This window comes from Macaca mulatta, chromosome 4, assembly GCF_049350105.2.
Source record: "Macaca mulatta isolate MMU2019108-1 chromosome 4, T2T-MMU8v2.0, whole genome shotgun sequence".
NCBI classification, from domain to species: Eukaryota; Metazoa; Chordata; class Mammalia; order Primates; family Cercopithecidae; genus Macaca; species Macaca mulatta.
This window is the reverse complement of record NC_133409.1, coordinates 20,265,947-20,291,129: the sequence shown is the minus strand read 5'-3', so window position 1 is coordinate 20,291,129 and position 25,183 is coordinate 20,265,947. Positions and strand designations below refer to the sequence as shown.

Genomic DNA, 25,183 nt, shown 5'->3' with positions numbered 1-25,183 from the left:
CCTAGAACTTCTTTACCTGGAGGAGAAGTCACTGGAGCCAAACCGATAGAGGTACTTTAAAGGATAATTTTGATTGCTAAAAGCTGAGTGTAACTTAAGAGTGAGAAACACCTGGAAACTTCAGTCTTAAAAAAATCCACATTTTTATAAGATTTACTTTGAGGAAATCCCACCAGGATCACAGGTGAAGATCCAAGAAAAATCCCCTGTGCTTCTGGTAGGGAAAGGGAAGAGTAATCGTTGTGCAATATGACCAGAAGCTTCTTCATTTTCTTGGCCTACTCTCTAGGAAGGAAAAGTATCAGATTCTTGTTCCAGAGTTCTGAGAGAAGGACATTCTTTCCATTTCTGCCCCCATTATTCTTCCTGCCTCACCTAAGGAGGTGGAGTGGAAGAAATTATGCAGAAGAAACAGGAAGGTCATAGGCCAGAACAACCACAGGTACACTAAAAAACACTGGAAAGTTACAAAACACTACCCTGCCCCACACCTTGCCACACACCAACAAGTTTCATTATCATAATAATGAATTACAACCAAAAGAGCTGCAAAGCACAGACTCTGTCTGAAGAGAAATACTTAAGGCAGCCCAAAGACAACAGAGGAGACAAAAACAAGGACATTAGAGGAATATAAACCATCTGACACCTATAGCCAAGGTAAACATTAAGTAAAGTCCAACTCCTAACTAAATCAACACAAATTCTAACAATACAGGCTGATTCACCTGAGCACCTATGACATTTAACAAGAAACTATAAGGCACAATAGAGGCAAGAAGAAAACACAGACCAAAGAGTGAAGAGTAGTCATGAAAAATAGGGTCAGATGAGACACAGATATTAAAATTATCAGACAGACTTTCAAAATATTTAAAATAGGATTAATATATTAAAGTCTCAGACAAAAAAGTAGATAAAATATAGGAAAAGATGTATAATACAAGCAAGGAAATGAAAAAATTAAGAAACAATAAAAATACTAAAACATAAGCAAACAGTATAACAGAAATGAAGTGTGCATTGGGTGATTTCCTCAGTAGACTGGAAGCAGCCCAGGAAAGAATAGGTGAGCATGAAGTTAGACCCATAGAAAATATTCCAAACTGAAATTCAGAGAGACAGAAGAAAAAGCAAAACCAAAGAATCCCTGAGAATATTTAAAAAAAACTATGGGATAATTTCAAGCAATGTAACATATATGTAATTGGAATACAAGATTAAGAAGGAAAAAAGAAGGGAGCATAAGAAATATATAGAGAATTAATGGCTGCAAACTTTCAGAATTAATGACAGAAACCATGTTATAGATCCAGAAAGCTCAGAGAACACCAAACAAGATAAATGCTGTGAGAACTATACTGAGGTATATAATACTTACATTGGAAACCAAAACCAAAACCAAAACCAAAACAAACAAACAAACAAAAAACCATAAAGGCAAAAAGAAAATCTTTAAAGAAGCTATAGGTAGGGAAAACATCCTACTTATAGAACAAGGAAAATTACAGTGGGCTTCTTGTGAGAAGCCATGCCAAATAAATAAATAAATAAATAAATAAATGAAAAATAAAAAAAAAAAAGAGAGAGACAGAAGTAAAACATTTGTTAATATTTTTTTTAAAAAACCACCATCTGGAATTCTGTATCCAGTGAATGAAAAATAAACCTTTTCAGACAAAGTAAAACAGAATTTATTGCAAGCAGTTCTGCCCTGCAAAAAAATGTTAAAACAATTTCTTTAAGCAAAAGGAAAATTTTATAGATCAGAAACTTAGATTTATATAAAGAAAGGAAGAGCATTGGAAAAGGAATGAATGAAGGGTGTGTGTGCATGAGTATTTTTTAATTCATCTAAGAGATAATTGTTTATTTAAAGTAATACTGGCAAAAAATATATTGGGTGATCATAGCATACAATAATAAAATGACAACAATGTCTCAAGGGATGGGAAGGGGTAATTGGGAACATTCTGTAATAAGATATGGGCATTATATGTGAAACTAAATAGTATTACTTCAAGTTAGACTGACATTATTTAAAAATTTATATTGTAAATTCTAGGGCAGCAACTAAAAATGTTTAAAGAAGTATAATTTAAAAACTGACAGAAGAGATGCAATGGAATCATATAAAATGCTGAGTTAAACTAGAGAAAGCAGAAAAAGAAGCCTCTGTTAATGAATAGAAAACAACACTACTAAATGAAAGAATCCAGTGCAAAAAAATGCTACATGTCGTGTTATTCCAATCATAAGACATTCTGGAAAAGACAAAACTAAAGAGAGGGTAAAAAGATCAGTGGTTAGCAGGCTGTGTAGTAAACAGGGGTAGGTTTGGATAAGTGAAACACAGGGGATTTTTTTAATGGTGAAACTATTGTATATCTTACTACAAAGGTGACACTACAAGATGTTAAGCACTTGTCAAGACCCATAGAAGTTTATGGCACAAACAGTAAGCCTTAATGTATACAAATTGAAAAAAAAAAAAAAAATCATTTAGCTATTTGGGCAATCCCAAGAAAGAATGCAGAATGTAACAACATAATTTAAAAGTCTCACATATGTATGAAACAATGTTTCTGGGGGTGGGGGATGACAAAGTAATAACCTAAGTAACTTTGGAATGAATGAATCTATAAGACTAACTGTACACACACACTGTATTCTAGTAAAGTTCTTTTCCATGGAGTATAGGTTAACAATTCTGAAAACATTGTACCTATATATTGGAATGGAACAATGGCAGACGGATGCCAGGTTTCTCACTGCTGAATTGTGACCTTACAGATAAGCAGGAGGAGGAGGCTAGAATGATCCATGTGATAATTGATTAGTATTGGACACATCAGAATGTACTCATGTTTAGCTAAAAACAGAAATGGCTACAGGTAGAAATATTTATTGGCAAGTCTACATAAACACAAATATTTTCTTGTTCTGTCAACCAAAAGAATCTAAAATAAAACCACCACTTCAGTAGCAAAAGCACATGTAGGACACAGATCTTAGTTCTAATACCATTCTCCAGTAAAATAAAATGCAGATCCTTAGAGAAATAACTGTTTCCAGGACATTATTTAGAATGGGCAATTTGTATTTCAGTTCACTAGTTCTTTCCTTTTGACACCTCCATTCTGCTTTTGAGCTTACTCATTGAGTTTTATATTTTGGTTATCGCATTTTTCATTCTAAAACATCTTTTGGTTTTCTTTATATATTTTCTTGCTGAGACTTTCTATTTATTTAGTATGGGTTTCTATTTTGTTTTTCATTTGTTTGAAGTGTGCTTGCAATTGCTTGTTGAAAATTTTTACTATGTCAGACAATTCTAACATTTCTGTCTTATGTGTGTTAGCGTCTATTGATTGTCTTTTCTCATTCTGTTCGAGATTTTTAGGGTTTTTTAAATATGATGTTTGATTTTTCCATTGAAACTTTTGCAGTTTAGGAATTACATCATGAGTCTCTGGATGTTATTTACACCAATATTTGAGCCAGCATCCCTCAATGCTGCTGTAGCAGGGGAAGGAAAAGAGGCTACCTCATTACTGCCAAGTAGGAGTGGACATGTAGATTACCCATTCAATTTCTGTTGGCACCTGAAGGGGGTGTGATTTCTTGTTACTGTTGGCAGGTGTGTGATTTTTGGCTCTCCATTACAGCTCCACTGATAGTTTCTTGGATAATAGCAAGAAGAATGGCTCATTACTCCTCCCAGGTGGCTTTCATTGACACCATGCGGGCAAGAGGCAGAGGAGGTAAGCCCCCTTTGTGCTTAGCGGTGGTAAAAATCCTGACTTTCGACTAGGGCTCCTCTGATATCCCTTCAGGAACATTTTGTCACTTGCAGGGATGTTTGATCTCCACTGACACTGTATATTTGGTGAGACTCCCTTATTATCTATTAGAATTGAACATCCTGGCTCTCTGCACTGCTTTCTGGCACCATCACAGTAGTGGGATAAGGGTGCCTCCTTATATCCTGGTAGCATGAAAGTCTATGCTCCCAGCTCAACTGGCGTGAATAGGAAAAGCACCAACGTGTTTCTGTGTTGTTTGGTTGGAATAGAGCAGTTGACTAAAAGCTGTCTGTTTTGCCTGCCCATTTCCTGATCCTATGGCTAGAGAGAGAAAGAGAGCACAGACTTTTGTTGGAGCTTTTCTTGCTTGTTCCAGTTGATGTTTCTGTGTTGTCTGCTTCTTCAGCTCTAGGTTATGAGAAAAGAGAGAGAGAGAGAGAGGGGGCGGGGGGGACAGGGGAGAGGGGGAGAGGGAGAGAGGGAGAAGAAAGAGGAAATCCTAGAGAACTCACTACTGTGTTGTTACTTGCACTCTAAGTTTCTTGACTAGTCTTCTTCGTTCTCTCCAACGTTCAGTCGGTTCCACATATAAGGTCCAGGGATTGTAGTATTTACCTGGGGGAATTGGGAAAAGTGTATCTAATTCTTCCCAGAAGCCAAAGATTTCATTCCATCACTTGTAAAAGTTGTTATTTAAAAAAACTGTAATGACCCCTAATATTTACATTACAAAATCAATTAAGCCTGCTTTTGAATTAAAGAGGTGTGCCAAAACTTTAATAATAATATATTTAGCTATGGGTTTATGATTTAAATTCAACTAATTGTTGTCATGATTGAGATTTGTAAATTTATATGAAATTAACAGAAACCTAGAATACTTATTTACATAAAAGCTTTTTTTTTTAAAGCTTTTTTTCTTAAAGAACAGATAAGTAATTGCCTAGTAAATCTCTACTTATTTAGTTGTAGTAATGGTGACACCCTAGAGAAAATACATTGAGTTAAATTTCCACTAGAAAGTGACTAAAATCTTGACTAGAAGATGCCACAAATGTTTGAATAAGTAAAATATGTTCTTGGACAATACTGAGTTCCAGACACAAGAGGAAGCATCTGATGAAATAAAACTTACAGACTTTAAGAACAAATATCTATTAAGAAAAAAATCTTCAACATGGGATAGCAGAATTTTCTATGAAGGGTCAGATAATAAATATTTAGGGTTTTTAGTCCTATGGTTTTTTTCACAACTGTTCAACTCTGCTGTTATAGCACGAAAGCAACCATAGACAGTAAACAATTGTGGATAAATTTTTATAGACGTTGAAAGTAGAATTTCATGTAGTTTTCATATGTAATGAATGTTATTTTGATTTTTCTTTTAATTGTTTTATAACGGCAAAACCATTCTAAGCTCATAGGCAATATAATAACAAGCAGTGTTAGGTTTTGCCTATGGGCCATAGTTTGCTGGTCCTTGGTTTAGAGCTTTGCACGTCCTCAGACCAGACCATGAGCAGATATTCCGCGCTATTAGAATTGGTCGTAGTATTAATATGGAATAAGTTATAAGTTTTATACTTGATTGAATTCAGGTACCTATTTTTAACTAATGCCACAAAATTCACTTATTTTTCAGAAATTTATAAAATTTATAAAAGGTTTCTTATAATTAAGAATATAGGTGTTACCAAGAGAATCTCAAATCTCTTCAGCGCTTCACTCTGCAAAACCTCTAATTTACTATCCAGTGTGACAGAAAAATCCCTACACGTTTCACAAATTGTATGTTATGGATATTTGTAAGAAAATCAATTAATACAATCAGTTAAGTAGTTTCTCCTACTTAGAATAATTTCCATTTCTATTTACAAGCTAAACCATTCTGTTAAAGGTGAATTTCCAAAGTAGCTAATAATTTCTTAGATTCAATTTTGTGATTATGAGCTGCCTGGGGAGTGGGAGTTATTAGTCACCTAATAGTCTTGTTCATGGCCAATTATGTTTATTTATCGAAGAGATATGTTAATTAAAGATTACTCATAAAATTATCCAGAAAGAATGATGGTATTATAAATATATGCAAGTATTTTATTAAGAACCGAAAAAGAAAGAAATAATCTAATAGTTCTTAAATTTTCTCACCAAAAAATAATAAAGAGTAATAATCATTTTCTGTAAATCAGAAACATGGCTGTAACTGGTTGGTTGTACTAAAAAAATTACAAATAAATATAATTTTATCCTAAAATTTTATGGCAATTTTTGAGTTTTAGTTTATAATATGCCTATGTCTATTTTAATATAAAATAATGCATTTGTTCCTCTAAATCTTAGAATATAAAATAAATTCCAGGAAGCTACATGCTGTGTTCACCATTGGTTTGTATACCTGTTGCCACAGCATAAGGCAATCCAAGGATATGCATAGCATTATATGAGAAGCCCACACGTAATCTTAGCAGTCTTACAAAAATAAATGTATGTTTGCATTATTAAAATTATATCAGGTTATTAATATTTTTTAATTTGCCAAAACTTAAAAAAACCTCCAATTTCTAGTTTTACATATTTGTTGAAAATTCCAACAATTATTGTCCAGATATTTGCATTTGAATAATTGTTTAACATGTAAGGATGGACTTATAAACAGAAAATCAAATGTTTATGTCTACATTACATAATTAGTCAAGGGTCAGTAGGAAAAAAATATACTTAATGTTAAAATATTGTAAGTATGATTCAAGTACTTTCAAACAGTACTTATTTCCATATGTTTAAATATAGTCTTTGTTTTTTTTAAGTTCCCAATTTTATATGCTTAATATTTGTTTTTTAATTTTTAATTTTTGTGAGTACATAGGAGGTGTATGTATTTGTGTAGTATGTAAAACATTTTGATACAGGCATACAATGCATAATAACCACATCAGAATAAATGGGATATCCATTACATTAAGCTTTTATTCTTTTTTTGTATTACAAACAATCCAATTATACTATTTTAGGCGTTTTAAAGTATACAATAAGTTATTGTGGACTGTAATCATCCTGTTGTGCTGTCAAATACAAGATCTTATTCATTCTATCTAATTATATTTTTGTAGGCATTAACCATCACTGCACCCCAAACCCCATACTACCCTTCCCCGTCTCTGGTAACCCTGATTCTAATTCTCTATCTCCATGAGTTCAATTGTTTTAATTTGTAGCTCTTTTTTTTTTTTTTTTTTTTTTTTTTTTTGAGACGGAGTCTCGCTCTGTCGCCCAGGCTGGAGTGCAGTGGCCGGATCTCAGCTCACTGCAAGCTCCGCCTCCCGGGTTCCCGCCATTCTCCTGCCTCAGCCTCCCGAGTAGCTGGGACTACAGGCGCCCGCCACCTCGCCCGGCTAGTTTTTTGTATTTTTTTTAGTAGAGCCGGGGTTTCACCGGGTTAGCCAGGATGGTCTCGATCTCCTGACCTCGTGATCCGCCCGCCTCGGCCTCCCAAAGTGCTGGGATTACAGGTTTGAGCTACCGCGCCCGGCCGTAATTTTTAGCTCTTATAAATAAGTGAGAACATGCAGTGTTTGTCTTTCTTTCTCTAGCTTATTTCATTTAATATAATGATTGCCAGTTCCATTCATGTTATTGCAAATGACAGAATCCCATTATTTGTATGGCTGAATAGTACTCCACTGGGTATGTGTACCACATTTTATCTATTCGTCTGTTGATGGACACTTAGGTTGCTTCCAAATCTTTGCTACAGTGAACAGTACTGCCATAAACATAGGAGAGCAGACTCTAGGTTTTTCCAAATATAAGATCATATTATCTGAAAACAAGAATAAGTTTACTTTCTCCTTTTCAATTTGGATGTTCTTTATTTTTTTCATTTTGTTTGTTTGTTTGTTTGTTTTGTTTTGTTTTGTTTTTAGTAGTGGGATTGCTATATCATATGGAAGCTCTATTTTTAGTTTTTGGAGGAACCTCCAAACTGTTCTCTACAGTGGTTGTACTAATTTACATTCCCACCAAGACTGTACAAGGGTTGACTTTTTTCCACATTCTGCCATCACTTGTTGTTGCCTGTCTTTTGGATAAAAGCCATTTTAACGGAGATGAGATAATAGCTCATTTTAGTTTAATTTGCATTTCTCTGATGATTGGTGATGTTGAGCACTTTTTCATATGCCTGTTTGCCATTTGTGTCTTTTGAGAAATGTCTATTTAGATCTTTTGCTAATTTTTAAGTTGGATTATTATATCTGTTTCACATAGAATTGTTTGAGCTGCTTATGTATTCTGATTATTAATCCCTTGTCAGATGGGTAGTTTGCAGATATTTTCTCCCACCTTGTGGGTTGTCTTGTCTCTTGACTTTGTTGTTTACTTTTCTATGTGAAAGCTTTTTAACTTAATATGATCCAATTCGTCCATTTTTGCTTTGGTTGCCTGTGCTTGTGGGGTGTTACCCAAGAAATGTTTCCCAGTTTAATGTCATGAAGAGTTTCTCCAGTGTTTTCTTATATTAGTTTCATAGTTTGAAGTTTTAAAGCCTGTAACCAATTTTTGACTTTTGTATACAACAAAGTTTGACTTTTGTATACAGCAAGAGATAGGGGTCTAGTTACATTCTTATGCATATGTATATCCACTTTTCCCAGCACTATTTATTTGGAGAGACTGTGCTTTCTCCAGTGTATGTTCTTAGCACCTTTGTTAAAAACGAGTTCACAGTAGATGTATGGATTTGTTTCTGGGTTCTCTGTTGTGTTCCATTGCTCTGTGTGTCTGCTTTTATGCCAGTACCATGATATTTTGATTATAACAGCTCTGTAGTACAGTTTGAAGCCAGGTAATGTGATTCTTCCAGGTTTGTTATTTTTGCTCAGGTTAGCTTTGGCTATTCTGGGTCTTTTGTGGTTCCATATGACTTTTAGAATTTTTAAAAATTTCTGTGATAGATGTCATTGGTATTTTGATAGGGGTTTGTATTCAGCCATTCTTGCACTACTATAAAAAAGCACCTAAGACTGGGCAATTTACAACAAAAGAGTTTCAATTGGTTTCTGGTTCTGTAGGCTGTACAGCAAACATAGTTGCATCTGCATCTGGGGAGGACTCAGGAAGCTTCCCATCATGGCAGAAGGCAAAGGCAAAGGATAGCAGGTATGTCACATGGCAAGAACAGCAGCAAGAGCAAGAGAGAGTTTGGGTACCACAGACTTTTAAATGACTATATTTCATGTGAACTCAGAACAAGAGCTCACTTATCACCAAGCAGATGGCCCAACCCATTCATGAGGGATTCACCTTCATAATCCAAACATCGCACACCAGGCTCCACCTCCAACATTGGGGATTAAAGTTCAACATGAGATTTAGGTGCATACGTACATTCAAATTATATCAGGGTTGCACTGAATCTGTGGATTGCTTTGGGTAGTATGGACAGTTTAACAATATTAATTCTTCCAATCGGTGAACATGAAATATATTTCCATATTTTTGGTGTCGTCTTCAATTTCTTACATCAATGTTTTATAGTTTTTACTGCAGAGATATTTCACTTCTTTGGTTAAGTAAATTCCTAAGTATTTAATTTGATTTGTCGCTATTGTAAATTAAATTATTGACGATTTCTTTTTCATATTGTCAACTGTTGACATATAGAAATGCTACTGATTTTCATATGTTGATTTTATATCCTGCAACTTTACTGAATTTATCAGTTTAATAGATTTTTTGTGTGTGTGTGGAATCTTGCTTTTCTTTTCCAAAAATTAGATTACGTTATCTACAAAAAAGAATAATTTGACTCTCCTTTTCCACTTGGGTACCCTTTATTTTCTTTTTCTCTTGTCTGATTGCTGTAGCTAGGACTTCCAATACTATGTGGAACAGCAGTGATGAAAGTGGGCTTCCTTGTTGTGTTCCAGATCATAGAGGAAAGGCTTTCAGTATTTCTGCATTCATTACTATACTAGCTGTGAATTTGTTGTACATGACCTTTTATTGTATTGAGGAATGTTTCTTCTATACCAAATTTTAAAAGTTTTTTTAATTATAAAGGGATATTGAATTTCATCAAATGTCTTTTCAGCATCACTTGAAATGATCATATGGTTTTTGTCCCTCTTTTTATCAATATGATGTATCACACTGAGTGATTTGCATATGTTGAGCCATGCTTATGTTTTTGGGATCAATCTCATTTGGTCATGATGAATGATCTTTTTAATATGTTGTTGAATTCAGTTTGCTAGTATTTTGTGCAAGATTTTTGCATCAATATTCATCAGGCATATTGTCCTGCAGTTTTCTTTATTTTTGATATGTTTTGTCTGGTTTGGGTATCAAGGCAATAACAGCCTTATAGACTGAGTTTGGAAGTATTCTTTTCTCTTCTGTTTTTCAGAATAGTTTGAGTAGAACTGGTATAAGTTCTCTTTAAATATTAGGTAGAATTCAGCAGTGAAGCCATCAGGTCCTGGGGTCTTTTTGCTGGGAAACTTTTTATTATGGATTCATTCTTGTTATTTGTTTTTGGTCTATTCAGGGTTTGGATTTCTTTATGCTTCAATCTTGGTAGGTTGTATTAATATGTGTCTAGAAATTTATTTATTTATTCTAAGTTTTCCAGTATATTGCCATGTATTTAATAGTTGCCCATAGTAGCCGGAAATGATCCTTTGAATTTCAGTTGTAATGTCTCCTTTTTCATCTCAGCTTTTATTTATTTGGGTCTTCTCTCTTTTCTTCATAGTTAGTATGGCTAAAGGTTTTTGTTTATTTTGTATATCTTTGCAAAAAACACATGTTTTTATTTTATTGATCTTTTGTATTGTTTTCTTCATTTTAATTTTATGTATCTCTGCACTGATCTTTATTGTTTCTTCTACTAATTTTGGGTTTGGTATGCTCTTACTCTTCTAGTTTCTTGGGTTATTTGAAGTTTTCTACTTCTTTGATGTAGGCACTTAGAGCTATAAACCTCCCTCTTAGTATTGCTTTCACTGTATCTCATAGGTTTTGGAATGTTGTGTTTCTATTACCCGTTTCAAAAAAATTTCAATTTCCTTCTTAATTTTTTCATTGACCCACTGGTCATTCAGTGGCCTATTGTTTAATTGCCATGTATTTTTATAGATTCCCAAACTCCTCATTATTGATTTCTAGGTTTCCTCCATTACGGTCAGAGAGGATATTTTATATAATCTCAATTTTTGAATGTTTTAAGTCTCACTTTGTATAAAATATCATCTATCCTTGAGAATAATTTGTGTCCTGAGGAGAATATATTCTGTACCCCTTAGATAAAATATTCTGTAAATATTTTTCAGGTCTATTTGGTCTATAGTGCAGATTAAGTCCAATGTTTCTATGTTGATTGTGTGATCTATCTAATGCTGAAAGTAGGGTGTTAAAATTTTTAGCCATTATTGTACTAAGGTCTAGCTCTCTGTTTAGTTCTAATAATATTTTCTTTATATATCTGGAATGTTCCAATGTTGAGGCATATAATAGAATGACTTTTGTTTTATATTGTTTTGTCATGAAATCTCTTTTGTCTGATATAACTAGAGCTACTCCTGCTCTTTTTTGGTTTCCATTTATATGTAACATCCTTTGCCATTCCTTTATTTGGCATCTATGTATGTCTTCATAGGTAAATTTGTTTCTTGTAAGCAATAGATTTTTAGGTCTTATGTTTTTTAATCCATTAAGCACTTCTGTGCCTTTTGATTGAAGAGTTCCATGTATTCACATTCAAGGTTATTATTGATAAGTAAGAACTTATTCTTGCCATTTTGTTTCATCTTTTCATGTAACAGATACACACACGGGTTACAGGTGGTATTGTGGTCTACTCTTTCTTTTCTTACTTCCTGTCTTCCTTCTAGTGAAGGTGATTTTCTCTGGTACATGTTTTAATTTCTTGCTTTTTATTTTGTGTATCTGTTATATGTTTGTTGTTTTGAGGTTATTATGAAGCTTGCAAATAATACCTTGTAACCCATTATTTTAAACTGATGACAATTTAGCACTGATTGCACACGCTAGCTAACCAGTAAGCAAAGAGTAAACTAATAAAAATTCTACACTTGAACTTTGTCCCCGCCTTTTAAATTTCTGTTCTTTTTTATTTATATCTTATTGTGTTGTTTTGAAAAGTTGTTGTAGTTATTATTTTGATTGCTTTACCTTTTAATCATTCTACTTGAGATGTTAGTTTATACACCACAAATACAGTGTTATAATTGTGTTTTTCTGTGTACTTACTGTTTCTAGTTAATTCCATGCCTTCAGATTATTTCCTGTTGCCCATTAACATCTTTTTGTTTTCAAATTGAAGAAGTCCCATTAGCATTTCTTGTATGACAGATCTGATGTTGATGAAAGCCCTCTCAGCTTTTGTTTGTCTGGGAAACTGCTTATTTCTTGCTAATTTTTGAGGGATAATTTTTCTGGATAGACAATTCTAGAGTAAAAGTGTTGTTTTTTTTTTTTTTTCTCCTTGAGCACTTTAAATATGTCATGTCACTCTCTGGCCTATAAATTTTCCACTAACATATCTGTGGCCACACTTATTGGAGCTCCATTGTATGCTATTTGTTTATTTTCTCTTGCTGCTTTTAGGATCCTTTCTTTACCCTTGACCTTTGGGAGTTTGATTATTAAATATTTTGATGTAATCTTTTTGGGTTAAATCTGTTTGGTGTTCTATAATCTTGTACTTGAATATTGATATCTTTCTCTAGGTTTGAAGAGTTCTCTGTTGTTATGCCTTTGAATAAACTTTTCCTGTCTCTTTCTCCACCTCCACTTTAAGATTAATAACTCTTAGATTTGCCCTTTTTAGGTCTTTTCTAGCTCTTGTGGATGCACTTCATTCATTCTTTTTTCTCTTGTCTCCTCTGACTATATATTTTCAAATATATAGAAAACTAATTATTTCTTCTCTTTGATGAACTTTGCTGTTAAGAGACCTTGATGCTTCTTCAGTATGTCAACTGCATTTTTCAGCACCAGAATTTTGCTTGATTCTTTTTATTTCAATCTCTTTGTTAAATTTATCTAATAGTATTATGAATTCCATTTCTGTGCTATCTTGCTATCTTGGATTTTGTTGTATTTCCTCAAAACAGTTATTTTGGATTATCTGTCTTAAAAGTCACATCTCTCTATCTCTCTGGGATTGGCCCCTGGTGCCTTATTTAGTTCATCCTATGAGGTCATGTTTTCCTGGATGGTCTCGGTGCTTGTAGATGTTTATAAATCTTGGCATTGAAGATTTGGGTATTTATTGTAGTCTTCACAGTCTGCATTTGTTTGTACACATCCTTCTTGGGAAGGCTCTCTACGTATTCAAAAGGACTTGGATTTTGTGATCTAAGTCTTTGGTCACTGCAGCTATATCTGCATTAGGGGGTCCCCCAAACCCAGCAATGCTGTGCTTGAAGACTCACAGAGGTAGCACCTGTTTGGTCTTAGATAAGATATAGAGGAATTCTGTAGATTCCCAGATAGACTCTTGTTCTCATCCCTTACTTTCTCCCAAACAGAGCCCCTCTCTCTCTGTACTGAGGTGTCTGGAGGTGGGGAAGCAGTGACACAAGCACACCTGTGGCCACTCCCACTAGGACTGCACTAGGTCAGACCTGAAGCCAGCATAACACTGGATCTCATCCATGGCCCCTGGTAACTACCGCCTGGCTACTGCTTATGTTAACTCAAGGCCCTAGGGCTCTACAGTCAGGAGGTGGCAAAGCCACCAGGCTTGTGTCCTTTTCTTCAGGGTATCGAGTTTCCCCACAAGTACTGCGTGTTTCCAGAGATGCTATCTGGTAGCCAGGGACTAGAATCAGAGGTGTTAGGAATCTACATGTTGCTGTATTCTACAGTGGCTGAATTAGCATCCAAGCCACAAGATAAGGTTCTTCTCACTCTTCCCTCCCCTTTTCACAACTAGAGGAGTCTCTCTCTGTGACCACCACCATCCCAGGGCTGTGGCAAGTACTACCTGGCTATCACCAATGTCCACTCAAGGCCCCGGGGCTCTTCAGTCAGCTTGTGGTGAATGCTTCTAGGCCTGGGACTCTTCCATCAGGGCAGTTGGATCCCCTCTAGTGCAGGCAGATTCAAAATGCCATCCAAAAGCCAGGGCCTGGAATTGGGACACCCAAGAGCCCACTTGGTTCTTTACCCCACTGCGGCTGTGCTGGTATCTAAGCTGCAAAACAAAGTCTCCTTTAGTCTTCCCTCTCTTTTTCTTATAGCCACCACAGCTGGGAATGTGCTGGGTCACACCAGAAGTCAGCACATCTCTGAATCTCACCCAGGGCCTGCAGTGAGTCCTGTCTGGATACCACTGCTGCTTACTCAGGGCCCAATGTCTCTTTAATCAGCATGTGATGAATACTGTCAGGACTAGGTCCTTTGCTTCAGTGCAGTGGGTTCCCTTTTGGCCGAGCATGTGTCTGGAAATGTCATCTGGAAGCTAGGGCTTAAAATGGAAGCCTCCAGACTTTGCTTATTGCCCTTTCCTACTGTGGCTAAGATGGTATCCAAGTTGCAAGACAAAGTCCTCTTTACTCTTCCCTCTCTCTCCTCAAGCAGAGGGAAGGAGTCTCTCCCAGAGCTGCAAGCTGAACTTCTCCAGGTTAGGGGAGCAATGGGGCAAGCGCTCTTTTGGCTGCCATAGCTGATATCTCACTAGTCGGTGTGCATCCCAAGTTCTCTGGCTCTGAGCCCAGCACAGCACCAGAACTTGCCCAGGAACTGCACGCCTTGTAGATCAGATTGTCTTTCAAGTTTATTTAGTACCCCAGAGGACTTTAGCCTGAGGTGGCAGGGCTTGCCAGAACTCAAATTTCAATCCTTGCAATGGGTGATTCCCTTCTGGCTAGGTCTGGTCTAAATGCTCCCTTCATGGGTGCCGGTTGAGTTGTACCCTGTATTGCTTTCCACTGTGATAGGGCAGCACTAGGTTCCCATGCAAAGTCCCACAATCGCTGTGCTCTTCCTCACCCAAGCACACAGATTCTCTCTCTGTGCCCTGCAGCCACTGCTAGGGAATGGGGGAGGCAATGATGTCAATGATTCAAGACTGTCTTTTCTATATGCCTCAGCGCCTCTTTCAATGATATGAAGTTACAAGCAGGTACTGTGATCACTCACCTGATTTTGGTTCTTATGTGGGAGCTTCTTTGTGTGGATAGTTATTCAATTTGGTGTTCCTGTGGGGAGGATGATCTGTGAAGGCTTCCATTAAGCCATCTTACTCTGCATCGTCTTGTCTTGGTTAATAGTATCTGAGTAACATGCAAGCCTGATATATTACCCATCAAAATCTAGAAGCATTTTCATATCCTTTAAAAAAGTATTGTGATGTTATATATATTAGTATACTTTGAAGAAATGATCTTATGGAAAATTGACTAAAAGTAAAAGTTTATAAAGTCCTCTGTAATTTTTCACAGTGATTTCAAAAGATACATAAACCTAAGTCACCTTAATAGTACCATAACTTAAATTCCTGTGTAACAGAATGGATTTTTTCTTTATACAGGCTCTGTCCTGTATCTGAGATTTAACAGGAGTGTTTTACAGCATATGTTTCATATAATAATATAATTTTAAAGGCTTAAAGAAAGGTGGGTTTGACCTATGGAAATTTCTAGTAATGATTCATAGAGTTGGTGGTACATAGGTGCATAATGTTTATCATGTGATAAATGAGAATTCATTTACTAACAGCATTCTACAGCTCCACTCTAAATATTATGTTCAATTTGACAGAAGGTAGAAAAGTCAGATTATAAATCACCTCTAGCAAGATCAGAGACTTAAAAGTTGTACATTTTATTTTTAATTATAGATGTTAACTATTTAGTGCACACTACTTAATACTTATGTTACTGAACTTTTATACTACTAATAGCAGTGAAGTGTATCCTGCTTACATAGGTTTTATCACAGATAACACAAAGATATAATATGGCAAAATTAGCAATAATAAAGTTCAAACCAGCAAAATTATATAAATAGTTTATTTTTATGAGAAAATGTTGGGTTGGTCTGTTAAGAAACACACACACACACACACACACACGAGAAAATAAATATTTTACAGAAAAAATGAAAAGTTTTATGACCCAGTTAACAAGAAATAATTTTTATCAACTACATTTTAATTTAATTAATTATTTTTCATCAGGAATTTAGTTGCATAATGTTAAAGTAAATTTGTATTACGTTTTGAAGGGACTGTTGACTTAAATTATAACAAAACTTTATATTTAATTTATATTTGTTGGATATATATTTATGTTTTCAAATCTTTTTTCTTCTCCTGTTTTCATGTAAAAGGTAAAAATTAAAATCCCAACTTGACCTTTATAAGCACAGAGCTTCCATATGCTACTGCTTTAGAGATATTCACTTACTTAAAATGTGTAACAAGTCCTCATTACTCTTTTCATTTCCAATTAATAGGTGAGAAAACTGAAGCACAGAGAGTAACATGTCCAAGATCATATGATTTGAAAGTAGAGAATTCATATAGAGTAATCTGGCTCCATAGTTCTTGCAAGTCACTGTTTCACTGAGTTCTGAGTTCTAATAAAACAATTAAATAAAATGATGTAAGACAATAGGTCTTAAATGGAGGAGGAAACCTTTGGTTTGTTTTTTAAATCTCAGAGTCATATCTCAACATTATTCCACTTTAAAAGGTATCACACGTTAAACTAGAATCCTAATATTCTCAGTGAGGGAAATAGAGATGAGAATTAGATTATTTTTAAAATTTTAAATATTTATTTAGTTTACTGCATAACTACTGATAACTATATCTTGCTAATCTTGAAGAGTAAAAATAACCTCTTTTTTTTTCCAAAAAGATAAATACCTTACATGCTTAAAATAATAGAAATTTCTGAAAATACAGTTCATCATCAGAATTTATCTTGACCAATTCTGCTGTATATAGCATGGGGACTATAATTAATGGCAATATGTTATATTCTTGAAAAATGCAAAAAGAGTAGATAGTAAGTATTCTCACCACAAAAATGATAACTATGTTAGGTAATACATTTGTTAATTAGGTAGATTGAATCATTCCACAATGTATATATACTTAAGACTATATGTTGTACTTGATAAGTATATTCAATTTTGTCAATTTTGAAATATTAAAAGTTATGAATAAATAAATGTGGGCATTTGTGTCTGTACATGCATATGTCTTGATTATTGAACTAATCAGGTCTGTTATTGCTTGCTTATTTTGGTAAGTTTTCCTTGTTTGACTTCCACATTTAAAAAAAAAAATCAGTGGATAATTTTGAAATAACTTTTGTGTGACCAATGTGTACTTTAATAAATAGTACCATTTTAAAACTCTCAACCAAATAGAAGTATTTATTTTATTTATAATCAATTTTCTGACCAAGTTTATTTAAGACCGTTTGCAAGAAAAGGCAAAATAAAATTATTTTTACATAATTTAAGAAGTAGAAGCACAGGAAAATATGGGTTATTCTAAATAATAATGTATTGTATATTGTAAGATAATGAGAAGAGATTTTTGAATGTTGACACCACAAATAAATGATAAATGTTTAAAATGATGAATATGATAATTATCCTGATTTGATTTTTTATACTGTGTGTACATGCATTGATATATCACATTATAGCACATAAATATGTATAATTACTAGGCACCAAATAGAAACTTAAAAATAAATAAGTAAATATGATAAAACTTGTCGTGATATTAGTAGACAAGATTATGGCAACTACACCATTTGCTAGTGTAAACTGAAATACAAGGAGGTACCGTGAGTAATATGATTCACAGAGTTCTTAAAAAACACAAAAAACACAGCTCTGCAAAGTATTGATGTTTAAAAGAAAATTTTCCTGTGGGTTCACAATACCATGGTGAATTATTGTCCTCAACAATTTTACAGAAATTCCAAAATATATATTATATTTTTTAATTAAAAAAATCAATGTTATTTATATAAGAAAAAATGAATTAAATCCAAAATACCAATTACACTTTTATAAACACTTTAAAATTAAATGTTAATATATAATGTTATCTTTTGTAATATTATATTATATAATACACATATAATATAATAGATACATTTTCATTGTGCTACAGCAAAGACCACCAGGGACATACCTGTAGCTTTATAAAGTTGAGTTTATTACTCATTGCAACAAGGGAGAACACACACGATGGAGAACAAGAGGGTGTCTCAATTAAAGTGTATTACAAAGGATTTATTTTAGCATTTGGGCAAAGTGATTGTGAAGGGTTTCAAGGAAACGGGGATTTGCTGTGCATTGTATGCTGTGAGGAAGCAGTTTAATTCTATAATCAGGTATATTTACCAATCTTATCTAGAATGATGAAAAAACCTGGTGTGTCTAAAGCTGTAAAGAAGCTACAGTCATTCCTATCAGCTAGGAGAGAAGGATATTTAGTAATGCAATATTCAGCGACCTCCTTTTTATTGGTGCTTAGAAAACATTATGAAGTGTTATTGTTTCATTGTCTGTTACATACAAAGTAGCAATGTATATGGAAATTTAACTGGTTTTCCACTTAACAACATATACTGCAACAGTTTCATATCAACAAATATACTTTCCAAATGCTCATTTTAAACAGAAACCCACTACATGATTATATGGATACCTTGATTTATTTAACCTATATTTTGATATCTACTTTGTATTCAATTTTTCCTATTAAAAGCCATGTTAATATCAACTTTCATGTGCATTTATTTTTGCCAACTTATCTGGCTTTTTCCATTGATGATAAATTTCTAGAATTAGAAACATCTGAACCAATACGTAGTGACCTTTTAAAAACTTCTAATTCATATTTACAAGTTGTCCAAAGTAGGTTACATTGTACTTATATTATCAAGGTGTAAGATGGGCCTTTGTTCAAATTATCTCCTCAACACTAAATCTTGTTGTAACATTAAAAAATATCTAATGAGATTGCTTCAATTTGCTCTAATAATAGTAACACTAAGTAGATAGCCTTTATTGACTATGTGCTAGAACTATGCTAACTACTTGACAACTGTTAAAAAAGAGGTGCATAAAACATACATTTTAGTTGAATAGCAGATGGCTAGGTGCTAAAATCAACTGTCAATCTCAAGTGAGGCCAAAATCGAACATTATCAATGCAGAGTAATCCTGACATTTTATTCAAATAAACATTGCTAATTTAAAATTTTTACTTTATTAATTATTGAAAGTTTTTTAAAAAATTTATTTATTATTATTATACTTTAAGTTGTAGGGTACATGTGCATAACGTGCAGGTTTGTTACATATGTATACTTGTGCCATGTTGGTGTGCTGCACCCATCAACTCGTCATTTACATCAGGTATAACTCCCAATGCAATCCCTCCCCCCTCCCCCCTCCCCATGATAGGCCCCGGTGTGTGATGTTCCCCTTCCTGAGTCCAAGTGATCTCATTGTTCAGTTCCCACCTATGAGTGAGAACATGCGGTGTTTGGTTTTCTGTTCTTGTGATAGTTTGCTAAGAATGATGGTTTCCAGCTGCATCCATGTCCCTACAAAGGACACAAACTCATCCTTTTTGATGGCTGCATAGTATTCCATGGTGTATATGTGCCACATTTTCTTAATCCAATCTGTCACTGATGGACATTTGGGTTGATTCCAAGTCTTTGCTATTGTGAATAGTGCTGCAATAAACATACGTGTGCATGTGTCTTTATAGCAGCATAATTTATAATCCTTTGGGTATATACCCAGTAATGGGATGGATGGGTCATATGGTACATCTAGTTCTAGATCCTTGAGGAATCGCCATACTGTTTTCCACAATGGTTGAACTAGTTTACAATCCCACCAACAGTGTAAAAGCGTTCCTATTTCTCCACATCCTCTCCAGCACCTGTTGTTTCCTGACTTTTTAATGATCGCCATTCTAACTGGTGTGAGATGGTATCTCATTGTGGTTTTGATTTGCATTTCTCTGATGGCCAGTGATGATGAGCATTTTTTCCTGTATCTGTTGGCTGTATGAATGTCTTCTTTTGAGAAATGTCTGTTCATATCCTTTGCCCACTTTTTGATGGGGTTGTTTGTTTTTTTCTTGTAAATTTGTTGGAGTTCTTTGTAGGTTCTGGATATTAGCCCTTTGTCAGATGAGTAGATTGCAAAAATGTTCTCCCATTCTGTAGGTTGCCTGTTCACTCTGATGGTAGTTTCTTTTGCTGTGCAGAAGCTCTTTAGTTTAATTAGATCCCATTTGTCAATTTTGGCTTTTGCTGCTGTTGCTTTTGGTGTTTTAGACATGAAGTCTTTGCCCATGCCTATGTCCTGAATGGTACTACCTAGGTTTTCCTCTAGGATTTTTATGGTATTAGGTCTAACATTAAATCTCTAATCCATCTTGAATTAATTTCCGTATAAGGAGTAAGGAAAGGATCCAGTTTCAGCTTTCTACTTATGGCTAGCCAATTTTCCCAGCACCATTTATTAAATAGGGAATCCTTTCCCCATTTCTTGTTTCTCTCAGGTTTGTCAAAGATCAGATGGCTGTAGATGTGTGGTATTATTTCTGAGGACTCTGTTCTGTTCCATTGGTCTATATCTCTGTTTTGGTACCAGTACCATGCTGTTTTGGTGACTGTAGCCTTGTAATATAGTTTGAAGTCAGGTAGCGTGATGCCTCCAGCTTTGTTCTTTTGACTTAGGATTGTCTTGGAGATGCGGGCTCTTTTTTGGTTCCATATGAACTTTAAAGCAGTTTTTTCCAATTCTGTGAAGAAACTCATTAGTAGCTTGATGGGGATGGCATTGAATCTATAAATTACCTTGGGCAGTATGGCCATTTTCACGATATTGATTAATAAAATTTATTTTACAGAAACACATTTTTCTCAAAAGTCTCAAGTACTGCATTGTTCCATGGTGATTAGTTATAACAATAACAAAATGTTCACTTTGAGACAGAGTTTCACTGTTGTTGCCCAGGCTGGAGTGCAATGGCACAATCTCGGCTCACCCCAACCTCCACCTTCCAGGTTCAAGCGATTCTCCTGTCTCAGCCTCCCGAGTAGCTGGGATTACAGGCATGCACCACCACACCTAGCTAATTTTGTATTTTTAGTAGAGATGGGGTTTCTCCATGTTGGTCAGGCTGGTCTGGAACTCCTGGCCTCCGGTGATTCACCTGCCTTGGCATCCCAAAATGCTGGGATTACAGGCGTGAGCAACCAGCACCCGGTCAAGATGTTCGCTTTTAATTGAAATGTTTATTAGTATCACCAACCTCTTTTATACAGAGCAGAAAACTGGAAGAAAGTTTATTCTTCAGACTCATAAAGGCCGGGCGTAGTGGCTGACGCCTGTAATCCCAGCACTTTGGGAGGCTGAGGCGGGTGGATCACGAAGGCAGAAGATCGAGACCATTCTGGCTAACACGGTGAAACCCTGCCTCTACTAAAAAATACAACAACAACAACAAAAATTAGCCGGGCATGATGGCGGGCGCCTGTAGTCTCAGCTACTCGGGAGGCTGAGGAAGAAGAATGGCAAGAACCTGGGAGGCGGAACTTGCAGTGAGCGGTTGCACCACTGTACTCCAGACTGGGGGACAGAAGGAGACTCCGTCTCAAAATAAATAAATAAATAAATAAATAAATAAATAAATAAATAAGCTCATAGAGAAAATCCTCCCTTTCAGTCACCGGAAATTGCTGATAGCCTTAAGCAATTATTTAGTCCATTTTGTTTAAAAATTATAGCCACCAGGTTGGGCACGTTGGCTCACACCTGTAATCCCAGCACTTTGGGAGGCCAAGGAGGGCGGATCAAGAGGTCAGGAGTTCGAGACAAGCCTGGTTAACATGGTGAAACTCCGTTTGTACTAAAAATACAAAAGATTAGCTGAGCGTGGTGTTGGGCGCCTGTAATCCTAGCTACTCAGGAGGCTGAGGCGGGAGAATTGCTTGAACCCAGGAGGCGGAGGTTGCAGTGAGCTGAGATCGTTCCATTGCACTCCAGCCAGGGTGACAGTGTGAGACTCCAATTCAAAAAAAAATTAAATGAATAAATAAATAAAATGAAATAGAATTATACTCACCATAGATGCAAAATTGTAAGTTATCTTGAAGCACACTTGTAAAAACTATTGTTTCACTTGATTAGTAAGCATAACATATGATTTTGATATTTCCTATTTTCTGCATTTTTTTTCTTTTCCGCATACATTGTTGTGTCTAGATGTGCATAATTTTTCATTCTTCATGGTTATGGTAGTGCATCACATTAGAGTGTTTTATCAAAGTTTAAGATGACAGTTGACATCTTGCTTTTCTTTCAATCCATCAATGTAAAGAATATTCAAGACTGTTACTTAGAAGACTCACAATCTAAGTGAAATTACAGAATTAAAAATTAAGTAAAATTATAAGGTTTAATTTTAAGTGTTGAGTGTTAATATACCAATTTTAAATGTTTAATATTATAAAATCTAATTTTTCTATTATGCTACCTTATAACAATATATATATTTTAGAAATATCATAATTTTAATTGTGTTTCTTTGTTTGTTTTGAGACGGAGTCTTGCTCTGTCACCCAGGCTGGAGTGCAGTGGTGCGATCTCAGCTCACTCAAAGCTCTGCCTCCCTGGTTCAAGCTATTATCCTGTCTCAGCCTTCTGAGTAGCTGGGACTACGGGCGCCCGCCACCATGCCTGGCTAATTTTTCGTATTTTTAGCAGAGACAACGTTTCACCGTGTTAGCCAAGATGGTCTCCATCTCCTCATCTCATGATCCGCCCGTCTCGACCTCCCAAAGTGCTGGGATTACAAGCCTGAGCCACCACGCCCGGCCTTTTAATATTATTTTTTAAGTCAATCTACCTAACAGCATTTTTTTATGATATTTTAAACTTTTTTTGATACAATCTAAATAATTATTTGTTACAGCATTTTATTTTTAATCATCGTAAAATTTAACCTTTAGTTAACTTTAGAATTTTAACAAAATTACAGAATAATTTCTATGATGCTTACATATATTTGCAAACAAACAAAGGCAAATCTAGTTCTAATTACTTATGCTGTTATACTAATTAAATGACATGATAACCAACTAGATACTATTTCACTGATCTTGCCTAAGTTCTGCAATGCTAAGGAATGATGTTCAATTACTTGAAGAATTATTGGGCTTTTTAAAGGCTAAAAAAACTGTAGTCTGGTTTATTGAGCTAAAAGTGAAACTTTAGTGCATTCCTTTTAATATTTGATCACAGACTAACAACACTGTGAGCTAAGTAGCACTGCACCCACTTTACAATAAAACATAAAGGTAAAAGTAAAGAATTTAATACACTTGTCTAAGTTGAAGGTAATAGAGCCATTATTCAAACATGCCTCTGATGCTGAAATCCACAAACTTAAAGCATCAATTGATTGAGTAGTATTTATTTGGTTATTGAGAAATGAGAAGGTTTTGGCACTAATTATTTTCCATTTGTATTTTTTCCTTTTAAATTGTCTATGTATAAGACTGAATACTGGCATATTGGCTTAGTAATGGTTACTGATTTTCAAGATATCTGAATCTATTAATAATTTTTATCCATAATCTTAGGTGCATTTTTTACTTTATTGTTGATTTCATAACATTTTATGAAAATTTTTTGGCTATTCGAAATTTTTCAAATTGATGTAGTCAGAAGAATAAAATGTTTGTTTATGGCTTTTGCCTCTGGTATACTTAGAATCATCTTTAAACTAGCAAATGTGTGAAAAAATGTGTTAACAGACTTTATCACATAAAATATGCTGATTTTTAAAATTTTACTATTAAACACCTACTTTATTATTTCTAATGATTGTATAGTATGTCATCACATTTGTTCATTTAATATTTAAGGGCTGGACATGGTGGCTCACGCTTGTAATCCCAGCATTTTGGGAGGCCGAGGTTGGCAGATCACCTCGGTCAGGAGTTCAAGACCAGCTTGGCCAACATGACGAAACCCCGTCTCTACTAAAATACAAAAATTAGCCGAGTGCAGTGGCATATGCCTGTAATGCCAGCTATTGAGGAGGCTGAGACAGGATAATTGCTTGAACCTGGGAGGCGGAGGTTGCAGTGAGCCAAGATTCTGCCACTGAACTCCAGCCTGGATGACAGAGCAAGACTCCATCTCCAATAATAATAATAATAATAATAATAATAATTAAGGGACAACTATGTGCAAGCACTGGTCTGTGTGGTATTGATAAAACTGTGAAGAAAAATGACTAAAAATAAAGCAAAGATCCATGCTCACATGGAAATTATATCCTAAAATTTGTAATGATTTATTTAAATCAAATACAAATTTGTAGGGTCCTTAATTTTTTTTTAAAGGTTGCAGTGATATGTATTTGAAATATATATTTGAATGCTTGTGCAAGTATATTTTCAAGTAGATTCCTCAGTAGTGGACCAATAGACATCTACATTTCAATTTTGAAGGCTATCGCAATTTCTCCTTTCAAAGAGTTCTATCACTTTATAATTGAAAAAAATTCTTTAGACTTTACTGTTCAGGTTTCTATTTTTGCTTGAATTAATTTGATGATTTATGTTTTCCCATAATAGCATATATTTAATGGAAATATTAAAATCCAATCATAAGTGGTTTTATATATTCTATTATTTAAAAATATTTCAGTGTATCATCTTATTTGTGTCATGTTTTATTGAACAAGGTAATCACCTTTTTATATTTAATAACAGAATTCACTTAACAATTCCCTTATTTTATGAGTTTTTGTCTGCTTTTTCTGTTGCTTAGATTTTTTTAAATTTTAAGTTAAATAATAAGTTTATTTTCTTTGTTTTTAATTAGTAATAAAACTAACAAATATGGAGGGCAATTTGGAGTCTTTATCTAAAGTACAAATGCATTTTTCTCTTTGATCTAGCAATCCCAATGCTGTGTTTTTCTACAGATACGTCTGTAAGAATAAGAAGTAACACATGTAAAATGCTATTTTCTATTGCATTTTTTAGTATTTCAAAACAATTAAGAAAAATATCTCAAGTCCCCACCAACAGAAAACTGGTTAAATAAATTACCTTATATTTCCCTAGATGAGAAATTATGTAGCCCAAGAAAGATTCTTTATAGAATGATACAGAAAGATATTCAGAGTATGTTATGAAGAAAAGCAAAGGGAAAACAGTGTATATGGTATGCTACTTTGTGTGTTAATGAAAGAAATATAAATACATATTAGCATTTATTCCTACTTGCATATGTAAACACAAGGTACTAACAACAGAGAGGGTCCTGGG

The 25,183-nt window shown here is 34.6% G+C and overlaps 1 protein-coding gene across 1 annotated transcript in view; it reads left to right on the top strand.

Annotated features, from left to right (window-relative positions):
- The first annotated feature begins 3,639 nt into the window (after positions 1–3,639).
- Positions 3,640–25,183, top strand: part of LOC144340642 (uncharacterized) — a 260,636-nt gene continuing 239,092 nt past the window's right edge. Inside the window, exon 1 of the mRNA XM_078001066.1 lies at positions 3,640–3,764. The gene's annotated coding sequence lies outside the window, so the exon portion shown is untranslated. The remainder of the gene's footprint in view (positions 3,765–25,183) is intronic.